The following is a 12,172-nucleotide window of genomic DNA, read 5'->3' on the forward strand; positions in this document are numbered from 1 at the left end:
GATTTCCATTCGAAAATGATTCAACACAAACAAACATCGTGTCCCGTTCGCTTTGTTAAGATTCAACTCTTTTTGCACTCGACGTTGTTTTAACTCGAAAACCAAGATATTTTTTGACCTAGAATATTTTCACTGTACACTGTACGATTTAGTTCCTTTTATAAAGTTTATTATTATTACTTTTAGATAGAAGCATAGGAAGTGTAAGTATAGGTACCATTCGAAGAATCTGGAACGACCAAGTATCGAAAAGAAAATGTCAAAGAAAAGTTGTTGCAGCCGCGAAATTATGGAACAGAGATCGATCTCCAGAAGATTCTCACGTTTCATTCATGAGGTCTAAGAACGGCAAAACTGTGAATTAGCTTAATAATCGGTTGTTGCCCTGCAAAGGGCATTTTAACGTGTAAAACGCAAGACTTGCACCTGCCCAAGGGATACCAATTATACTGTCAACGTAACGGCGATGATGCTTAGCCTCGTGAACGTTTACTGTCTCGATCATATCCCCAGATAAAGCTCCGGGAGCGGCTACGATGCGAACCATCAACTACTCCAAATTGTCAGGTACAAAGTAAATGTATCGTATAATTAAAGCTGGGCCCCGCACCGTGATAGCTCTCGCGTTGCCACATTCACGAAATCACGCGTGTCCGTTCGACGATGCGCCTCTGGTCCGGGTCATTCAACGTGAAATCGGTCGCGTCTTCAACTACTATATTGCTAAAAAATGAGTATGCTATACCCTTCAGTAATGGACATCAACGTGTCCCAAAAGAATCTAGTCATTGCATTAGGTCTGGACTGCTTAGTCTACATTGCTTGTGTTGTGTTGGATATGGAGTTCTACTCTACTCGCATTAACGAGGTTACCTCGGTCACAAATGACCTATATCAAGTCCAGGTTAAATCTGACTTTAATTGGTTTACGCTGTTTACATTCGACTCGGTTCTAATCTAGAACATAGTTTCACTTGAACAGGTCTTAAGGATTGCAGCCATATTTTAAAGACACGCGTTTTGACCGTTTGACTGCTAAGCAATTCTTGCAAGAACGCACGAAAACTGCGGGACATATTTTGACTTGATGTTGTCAAATAAAACACTCTCATTTCGACAAATATCAATCGATATCAGACTACGTTCACTCCCACGGAGCAACAAAGACACACTGAAACTCGCAGCGCATAAGCGCTGCGTCGCGGTTTTCGAGACAAACGAACGCAGCGCTTTTGCGCCGCGTAGCAGTCAAACGGTTAAGAAACTGCAGGAAAATGAATTTTTTCAAGGTTCCACACCGGAAGTCCTTGTTAACGTGGTTTCCAGGTTGAAAATCATTTCGCACACGTATTCCGTAAACTGGGATTTTATATTCCGAGTGTGTGTTCTCTTCCCCTATAATACTCATCGTGCTTTATCTCGATCGGTGCCATTCGGAAGGAAATCTCCTTTTTTCTCTGCGATTTGACAAGACTTCTTTTCTCCGATGAGCAATCGCCCGTTTACGTGTAAACCTTATTCTCCGGGGCCCTCAAAATCTCTCTCTCTCTCTCTCTCTCGTTCGATCTCGTCTTCTCACTTTGTTACTCCGCGTTCTTTTTTTGCCGCAACGTCCCAAGTCACGTTTTATAGTCCATCGTAATTATAGGTTTGCAACAGTAAGTTATGCGTAAAATTCCCGAACCTGTCGAGAGCGACTGAGAGCAGCAGCTGTAAAAAGGGTAACGTTTACCGAGCAAGTGGAATCCAGATATGGCCGTGCGTTCTTCGGGTAATGAGCTCACGGTCATTACCATACATCGCGACCGTGCTACACCGTTGACCGACATTAAAACGACGATAAAGCCCAGATATATATATATATGTAATAATATAAGTGTGTGTATATATATATATCATATAAGTGGAAAAAAGTGGAGAGGAAAAGTGTGCAACTTCGTTAACGCTTGTCAATCATTTACAATTCCCCACGCAAAGCCCGGCCGCACGCTGCGATCTATTCCGTTAATTATCAACGAGATAACAACCGTCTGTCTATGTTTTACTGTCGGTTCCTGCCGCGCTCGGTGGTATAATTACGTGTTTTTTCAAGCATTCGAACATAGCATAGATCTAGTCGGTCTGCGAAAAATTATGCGACGCGCGTAGCTTGTTAAGAGAACGATCTCGAACTGTCGGGGTAGATAAGCACTTAATTAAGAACGAGTCACTCCGCAACAATGTCTTGGCCGTTTATTACAAGGTTGCGCGCGTTATCGCGTATTTTGTGTCTATGTATACATCGCCCGGAATAAAATTGCACATCGCCGGGATCACCGTTGAATTCGCTTAAGTGCTCGTCGCAGCGCGTCTCTCTCTCTCTCTCTCTCTCTCTCTCTCTCTCTCTCCTAAGTTTACTGTCAAGTCGAACAAAATTATGCGAGTCAACGTAGAAATTAAATGTTCAATGCCGCGAGAGCCATCAGATTGTCTACATCAAATCATCTACGGCATCAAAAATTGTCTACATCAACTACAAGGAGCAGGGAGAACAGTGTTTACACGATACATGTCCAAATCACGGATCCAACCAGGGACATATATCGGCCAGGACATACTATTCCTTGATCCAGACAGAACGTAGATAAGGACAGCTGAGGTCTAGCCCTCGGTTCGTGACCGCAGTTGGGATAGTTCTGGGACTTTTATCGGCTAGACATTTGGGACATATATATATATAGAGTAAACATTGTAATAATTGTTTACTTTCTTTAACGACTTCGAGAAACTGGAAATAATTGTACATCGATATTTAAAAATTCTTTTAATCCTTCGGTTTTTTTTTCAAATTCTAAAATCCACAATCTAATTATTATGTATCTTAAGCGTGGAAATTAATAAATTTTCTGCGCCATGTTCCGGCACGTCTCTTTGCCCACGTTGTAGTTAAACAAAGTTATGCAAGGTAATGTAGAAATAACGCGCGAGCTCGTCGCATACGAAATGCCCGGGACCCATAAAACTTGAAGCGCTCTCTCATTAATTGATGAATGAAAAATAACGCCAGATACCACTTATCATATATGAATATAAAGCGCGAAATTAGCTGAACCGAATAAGATCGGTGAATCATCAATTATTCTAAGCAACACTGCATTATAGTGGAGGAGGGCGAACTATCACCTTGATATCTCCGGTAGAAAAAGATTCGCGATACAATGTTTTTATGGCTGAGATAACTTTTCAACAAATCGACGTTCTAATAATCGTAAAAACGCGCGTGTAATAAGTAAACGTTGAAACGTTGAAAAGTGTTTCAGCTAACAGGGAGAGTTCGTTTATCACTTATTTCTATTACTATAGACCGCTTCAGAAACCTCGTATTACGATTATTGTAAAATTAGAGAACATGTTGTTAACCATCTGCTTCGTAGAAATGAACCGACAAAGTGTTCCGTCAATTGCAGTCGATATTGCAAAAATATTTAGAGGAAGTATATAAAGTCTATAAATTATATAAATCGTCTAAACAATTTCAGGGACAACGTCTGTGCATCGTACCGAGTGTAGCGAGTGTTCTCATACGTATCATCGTTCTCTTTCCAGCATTTGGAAATCACTACGAAAAAGTCTAATTGCAGAAAGTACAGAAAGAAACCGAGATTTTTATTATAAAAATGATCGAATCAGGAATTTTATTAAAAAGCTTCTCATCGAAACATTTTTCTGCACTAATTTACAAAAGAAAAATCACATTCTTAGAATTGAAATTCTTTTACTTCTACAAGTAGAAGAAAATGATAATTTCGAAGGGAACGTAATCAATTTGATATTGCAAGTCTTAAGATCGCAGTCCCCGACCGATTCACTTGTTTCGCAGTAGGTCGAGCAGAAAATCGCTTCGAAATCGGCGCAACGATGTCGCAACGAAGAATAGCATTTAATTTCTGATTCCGTGGGTACGTAATGCTTGCGCGCTAATTGCAAGCTACGGTGGAGTCCTATAATTTCGCGGAGCCGGGTATATCTCTACCGCAGCGAAGGACTGCATGCGATCGACGATCCCGATCGAGGCTATTATACCGGCTTGATCCTCGAAAGCATGTTGCGAGGCAGCGATCGATTATCGGCTCCGGGGCCGGCTGTTACAGGCCGGTTACATTGTTACAAATGTCAGGATAGTCTAGTCGGTTGTGGTTGTCGATCTCACCCGAAGAATGCACGACCTTGTCCAGAGAGCGCAGCGGTTCTCCAAACGCTTATGCACCTGCACGGATTGCAGCCTTGCGCTCGGATTGCATTCGCGCCGATCCGGTGCACGTGGCGTGCAGCCCGCTCCGTGTAAAATTAGTTGTACTCGGTTTTCCTGGATAATTGTTTCAAGCGAAACGAACTGCTCGGATTCTTAGCCGCGATTTCCTAGACACCGCCGAGCCGCGGTTATGCGAACGCAGTGACGCTATTAACTTTGGTTTTCTCTTCTTCTCCTTGTGCGCAACATCGCCGGTGAACGCTACAGATATACATACACCGGCGCGGCGGATCTCTGACGAGAAGCTGACTATATTTCATCATAAATATTAATAGACGGTTTATTACGCCACGTGTCACGCTAGGAACGCACGCGTTTCCGATATATGTATCACCTCGCGAACTGCTCACACCCATACCGCGATTACGCGAAACAACAAGAATTTTGCTTTTACTATTTTCGGTCGGTCGATTATGCAACCGATCACACCTTACTACGCACAGTTCTTAAGAAATATATTTCTTGTTAAATACAAGGAAATAAGAGGTAGATACAAATTTGTTTCTCCTCTTATTCAGAATACTATATTTTCTACTTTCACACACGCACCGCCCGACAAGTTCGTACAATATCCAAGAAAAATTTGTGTTCATACAGAATAAAGATTGTTAGGTTTTCTGCATTTTTATTTGCACACGTGTACCAGAGGCTTTTGCATAGAATACGAAGAAAGCGAAGATATTCTATGATATATGCGCGACTGTATGGTTGCACAATTGTTCCTGCTATGCATATTTTGTCTCGGTTAATCTGACGCGTGTTCAGTTGCGAACTCCACAATTGGAAATGCAATATGCCGGTGGAAGAAGTGATCAATTGAAAAGTAGGGTGCAACGCGAATGTGTTATTCCAAGGGTTTCGCGGCGAGGCAGGTAAGAAATAATGCAAAAATATCGCACGATAAATTCGGATCGACCTTAGCCGCCTGCGGTGCTTGCACAGTACGCGCAGGTAAAGTGACGCTCGCGTCCACCGGTATTAATGTACGTTACAGAACGATGAATAACGCAATGAAACTGGGGGCTCGTTTTCAGACGACCGTGCATCCAGCTCCCTCCCGTTAAGTGTGAACAAGCATATAAGCGATAACGCTGCTGGCCTCTATTTATGATCACTTTCATTGACGTCTACCTTGCCAGTTGACATACGAGCCACGAGCATTCTCCGAGCGGAGATAAGCTTTTTTAAACAAAGAGAACATGTGCGCCAGCGTGCTAGGCGGCCTGGCAATTTGCTGATAGCGAAGTATTGAACGACCGAGTCCAACAATATTCAAATTATTATTCTATATTTCCCATATTTCAGTTTCACCGGGCACTGGGAAAATTCCGGAGCTCCTTTCTCGCTTCAATTACGTTATCCTGTGCCGTTTAACTTTATTTCGTATTTCAAGCACCTCGAAAATGTTCAAATTATGCACATTTTCAAACAAAATTGAAGCGGTTCACGTTATTTTTCTTTCTCCTACCTATTTCAGTACAGAGTGCATCGAGAAATTTAACATTCCGCGAGAATCAATATGAAATTAGTACCACAACACGGCGTGTATCTTAAAAACAAAATTCGAGCGGTTCGCAATATTTATGTTTCTACTACTTACTTCGCTCGTACATAGTAGAATGGATTCAAAAATTGAACATTTTACGTATATACAGTTGAAACACAATTCAAACGACTCGCATTATTTTTATTTCCACTTGGCTGTATTAAATTTGACGAGTAAAGCTCTGTAAGAATGAAGAAGAAGAAAAGAAAGAAAAGAAGAAAGAATTGAAGAGCAGAACTGGTTCTGTCGTCAGAGAGAAATAACAGAATTGAATGAAAACACGTGAAATAATTGAATGGGCATAATGAGATCGTTTATTTCACAAGCCAAGTTTAAGATGGTAGGAAAATGACCCCGATGATGATTCGAAGTCCATAAATTCTGTTGTTACGTATAGGGAATGTCCGGTCGCATTACAGCAATATTATAAACAACCGTAATTTTATTGGTAACGCCTGTAAATCGAGCCAGCTGCATTATATTACAGTTCGGACATCTACAGTCCCATCAAAATTCAAACGACTACCAGCACCTGGATAACATATCTGGAGTAAATAAGCTATTTCATTTCGCTATCCTAAGGCTATCGACGGCTATCAGAGTTTAGCATGAACGCCCATCGAGCGTATAGAGTTCCGAGTACTGTTACCATGTTCTTCGCAGCGTTAGACTTGCTCGCGGCGCTTAGGATAAGGCGAGCTAGTTTGATAATCAAATCAATGTCGTGAACTCGGGGAAAATCGACCGACACGAAATCTGCGCAACCGTAAACAATATAATTATGATCCAGTTAGATCTTCAACAAACAATCTAATAAAAACGGAAGCTGACCGTGTATCGCTTGAAAAATACGAATGTCACCTGTCCATTGTTATTTAACTGTGATTAGCTGAAAGTTATTCACGATGCAAATAGATTGTCAAGAATCATTCTGATCACCTATCATTAAGCGTTTCTTGAATTATGTACCATGAGTACATATTAGTATTTCCAACGCGTAATTCCAGCAGTTACGAAACTTATGATTACGTTTTACTGTTCGCTTCGACTGCCGAGTGCTGTTGCCAGAAAGTCGAAAGACGTTCTATTTTAACCACCGGCGGTTATAGCAATGTTGTCATTTTGTTATTTAGAATAAAAATCCTGCGACACAGCCAACTCATGTTACAGCGGGATAGACCGTCCACAGTGATTTCTTATCAGCTTTCAAACGCTCCCTTGTCACTAATCCAAGTGAGTAATACACGGTTTGTACTTCGTACGACGTTTACTTTTCGTTCTTGTCCTTTATATTTTTAAATAGTATTTCTTCTCTTGCACTCCAAAATAGAATTTTTGATAAAAGTTTGCCCAAAATTACTACAAGAAATCATAATCCCTGGAAGCAAGGCATGCTCTTAGTTTACAACAAGACAATGCTCCCGGTGTTCCACGATTTTTCTCGCGAATGTAATAACGAACGGTCGACGTAGCGGCAACGCGACGTGGCAGCAACACTGTATCCATTTGGAGCAGGTTGATGCAGTTGATCCGTCTACCTGTTCGCCGGTGATCAGCAGGAATGCGACTTTCCACGTGGACTTAAAAGTGTTCGACCGGGCTAACTGGATCGGATCCACGCGAGCACATTTATCCTGAAACGGTGTTGGCACGCGTGAAACACGGCGTCTTCGACGTAATTATTAGTCGCCCTCCCGGTTGCCGGCCCGGGCTAATAGCGTTACACTAACTATCCGCTGTTACGATAACGTCCAGTCCATTTCTCCTCTCTTCGAGAAGTACGTGTCCCGCTGCGTGAGATCTTATTCATGAATTCATCGTGCCGTTTTTTGCCGACACGTCTGTCGAGACTGGTGCAGGATCTAACGACACATACGCACAAGTGGCACGGTCCGATGCCAGCTTTACGACCACGATGAAAATCCCCGGCCACCCGACATATTATTATTTTCACTGCTCGGATTTTCCGCACGACACCAGATTACGGCGTCAGCCACTTAAGTGCCACCGACGGGCACCCGGCATGTTCCGTTTCGTTACACTTCTTCAACCTTCGGACAGCAATTGATCCCTGCCCGCCTGGACTATCTAGGTTTTAACTCTTCGTCAATGCCAACATTTTTCTACGATGTTCAGTGGTATTGTGGTTGGCAGACTTCGCGGCATCAGTGCATATTTTTATGCATCCAGTGTAAATTTAATCGTCGCAGTTATACAGAGAAGAAACACATTGCGGTTCTGCTGTGATGCACAACATGTTCAAGGCACATTGAAAATAATAGGAAAGGAAAATAGACTAGAATAGTCAGTAAGTGGACTTTCGAACTTATCACAATAAAACCTCTCGCACGTGAAAGACTATACCTTTGACGAGATGCTTTTCCTAGAAATATTTTTGCGAATGTCATTACGATATATAGCTGGACATATTTGTCAAATAGTTTGGTTTTCGAAATTGCAGGGCGAAAGAAGGGAGTGCCTGGAATTGAAAATAGAAGAATAAAGTTTCAGAGAGAGGGGGAGAGAGAGATCAATATTTGATATTAAAATTACAACATACAATTTTGTTCAGTTAATCATATATATATATATATATATTAGAAATGTAATGCAATCTTTCACGTGTAATCGAAAATTGTATATTGTTTGTGTTTTCGGAGCAAAACAATAAAATGAAACAACATTACTCGAAATTGTTCGTACACGGGGGTTTGGTCAATAACGAGCGATTTCTTCTACGGAAAACAAAAAATGTTCCAATAACAGATCCGTCCATTAAACGGCGCACAGCACGCCAGTGAGGTGTGTATTACCTTAATAAACAATAAAACGGCAATTTAGTCGGTTTATTTGCGGCCCATTTGGAACTCTATAAGAACAGCTATCGAGATCGAGAAGATACGCGCCTTGGGGCGCCAGCAGTAGCTAATATGACGAACGGACCATAGCGGGCTTAAGCGATTTATAATGATCGGCTCGTGTAAACAGTAGCCCAGCATACCGGCTACATAACAAATTACGCTACCTTCTTTTTCACGCCTACTTGACCGCTTCACCTTCGTAAATTTCACTCTCGCCAGACAACCAGTGGGACAGTGATGAATGATGTGTCTCGTTCTGCCGTGTTAATTCGAATGGGCGTATCTCGTGGAAAGGTGGTTCTGAGAAAAATGACTTTTACCACTTATGCGGTCGGTGTTATAAATTGAATTAGGTAAACCATGAAATCTGGATAAAAAGATAGCGAAATATTTGTGGTCGTTTACGCTCGTTTGATTCAACAGATTCTTCGTCCACGTAGAAAGGTGCAACTGATAAATTATCAGTAGACTGCGGATCTTTATGCGAAATGAAAACGTTGTTCACCGATTTATTTAGTAAGTTGAAAATAATACATTGGCGTTTTTAAATTCACTTAATCTTTTCACTATTTCAAATTGCGCCCAGTCGTTTTTGTCGTGAACGCATAAAATCCGTAGTGGTTATTTCCAGAATTAAAAAAGAAAAAGGATTATTTTCAGTTTCAGCAATCATGAGCCATGAATTTCCGACAATTACGCTACACGTCACCACCATAAATAACAACGTGCATAAAATTGATTGGATTCGCTTCGCACGAAACGCAAGACCACGGTCGTCGAGACGCGTGTGACGCTCTCGCATCAAACGTGTTAATGGAACTATGAATCCCAACTTTTTGCTAGAAGCTCGGCTCATTCCGCGTCGAGTTCGCTGTCCTATGGTGTACGGATAATCCAAGGTCATTCAAGGTCACGCAGGATCATTCCTTTCGCCGAGCTTCAGGGAGCAAGGTATGCACGAGACTTTCTGCAGGCCTCGAAATTTCTCGACGCGATCGTAAACGATGCGATTTATCGGGCGCTCATGTTTACAAACATAGACGCATCTACTGCCCGGGGAATTACACCGCAATTACACCGAGGTAAATTAGTCTTCGGTGTGACTAGCATTCTCCGTTTCAGTAGCGATCATGCTCGCGATCTCAGATTCTGTTTCTACCGACACACTTCGTCGATTATCTTTTAGTTACAGAAAATACGAGGAGGCTGCACAGTTGTAAAACAATTTTGTATCTCCACTGGAAATAACAATTGAAATGTTTATACAGTTGAGCCCTTCAAGGATGTCTTTATACTCGAATAATTGTGGACGTAGCAGCAGTGAAAATGATTGCGGATCGTTTCGAGTAGAAAAACTGCTGATGGAATGTTTTTCGAGGACAGAGATTTTGACTGCTTGTGAGATCACATGCATTTTTGAATAATGCTCGAATAGGATATTAGAAACGCCCGTGAACTTGATGGAATTGTTCCTGGCAAAAGAAAAGTTGATGCCGCAGTGTTTATTGCTCCTAACACTTTTAACGATCGACATTAAAGCTTTTTGCTGGCAATGAAGTTTATGAATCCGACTTTCGAGTGGAATGCACACTATTCTCCTCATTAAACAAAAGATACAAATCGGAACACTTTGACTCGTTATAGAAAAATGTTAATTCGAAGCTGTAAATAGATAATGTAGAAGGTATATGGTGCACGCGCCAGGGTCAATTCCGACCCAGCCGTTGCTAAACCTCTAGAATTGTTGGGTATCTAAGGATTAAGAAGAGTCGAAGATCATAACGCTCACAGCGATAACTGTGAATCCGCATGCTAACACCCGGTTGATAAAGAACCGTTGCAGTGCACCGCAATTCACTGCATTCGGAATACGAAGAGCGCATCGATATCGCATCACGCTCTTCTGCACCGCGCATTAGCGGATATTAAGAAGTGCGCCGAATGGTGAAAATCGCTTCGGAATGATAATAGACCGTGTTGTCGCAGAGCCTAGTATCAGTATTGCAAAATCCTCAAGCCATTCTCCGGAACGAGCTTTTGTATTCGAGAAGTCCGACCTTAAAGTTTTTCTATTTTGTATTGTGAATTAGTACAAAACTCAATTACATATCTAATTTTCATACATCATTGTTAACTCTTAACATATTATCCACCGACTACTTCATAATTTTTCCAAAGTCTATGGTCCATGGCTAAGAAATTTTTCATCGATCTTTCAACAGCAACAGGAATTGCAATCGTAAATCAACAATGATCCCAGAGTAACGTAATCTAATCATTTCGTTCGAAATAATTATGTGAAAGAAAATGTTTATGATTCCTTTGGGTACAGCCTATCTTGAATAGCCTAAGAGGCTGCAAAGTAGTAAGTGGATAATTAAAAAATATAATAACTCGATTAATTTACAGGTTTGTCCGGAATTGACAAATACCAAATTTTGCAGTATCAGTGCTTTTTTTCTTTTCTTTGTTAGTGCTTTTATGGTGCTTACGTTCTTTGTTACTGTTGACTATATTAACGACACAAAAAATTAATGTTAATTCAAACCCTTAGAGTTATTTTATAGTTCTCCTGGACGGCTTGGTTAAACCAATAAAGCCAACAATTAGGAACATAAAGAAATGATAAAAGTCTACCTAAATCTACAAAACCAGAGCAAAAAATTGTACCTATATAAAACCATGACGCTTAATAGGTTTTGTCTCAATTCTGGTTAAAAAAAAAAATATTCATTCTCAAACTTTGTTAATTAAATCGGATTAGATCTAATGTTGAATTTAGTACGAAAAAACTGCAAGCGTATTAATCGCTTAATAAGTAAACATGAAATGTATATAGTCCTCTTAGTTGTTAAGACGGCGATAACGACGGCTTAATGTTTTTACAATGATTAACCTATGAAGTAACGCGGCTCATCTATCGAGCACGCAAGAATAACGACGTGTGTAACCAATTCGAATTCAATAATCCATTTCAACGAATCGAATTCACCTGTCCGGCCGCGAAAATACGATAGTCATTTCCTGCTCGTGTCATATCTAGACGCATGGAACACGCTCATTTCCCTTTTTGCCATTATCGACAGAGAGCGTACATACGGCTGGAATTTCAAAATAAAACCAACGAACGCGACCACTATTTTGATATCTGGTGTTATATTTCCATAAGTTAACGAGGACCTTCCGGTATAGAAAATCTAGCGATGACTTGCACGTCACCCACGACCCTCGGGGATTACAATTACAAATGATTGCTTTATACAAAGACTTGCACCGTGCTCGCACTCCACTTTCTAAACAATTGATTTCCTTGCACGATTTCTGTCATTGCTCCTACTTTCTGTATAATAACCCTTTTTATTAGTTTACTATTTTACCACAAATAACCAACTGGCGTGTACTGGCACTGACTATAGTCGGCGTCCGCGTGAAGAGACTGTAGACGGAATCCCCAGTTTTACAAAGAAAGCTTAC

The 12,172-nt window shown here is 41.0% G+C and overlaps 1 protein-coding gene across 1 annotated transcript in view; it reads right to left on the bottom strand.

Annotated features, from left to right (window-relative positions):
* LOC143354759 (uncharacterized) overlaps positions 1-12,172 on the bottom strand; it is a 108,710-nt gene that overhangs the window by 53,442 nt on the left and 43,096 nt on the right. The gene's annotated exons all lie outside the window — the stretch shown is intronic.

Source organism: Halictus rubicundus, chromosome 6, assembly GCF_050948215.1.
Source record: "Halictus rubicundus isolate RS-2024b chromosome 6, iyHalRubi1_principal, whole genome shotgun sequence".
NCBI lineage: Eukaryota > Metazoa > Arthropoda > Insecta > Hymenoptera > Halictidae > Halictus > Halictus rubicundus.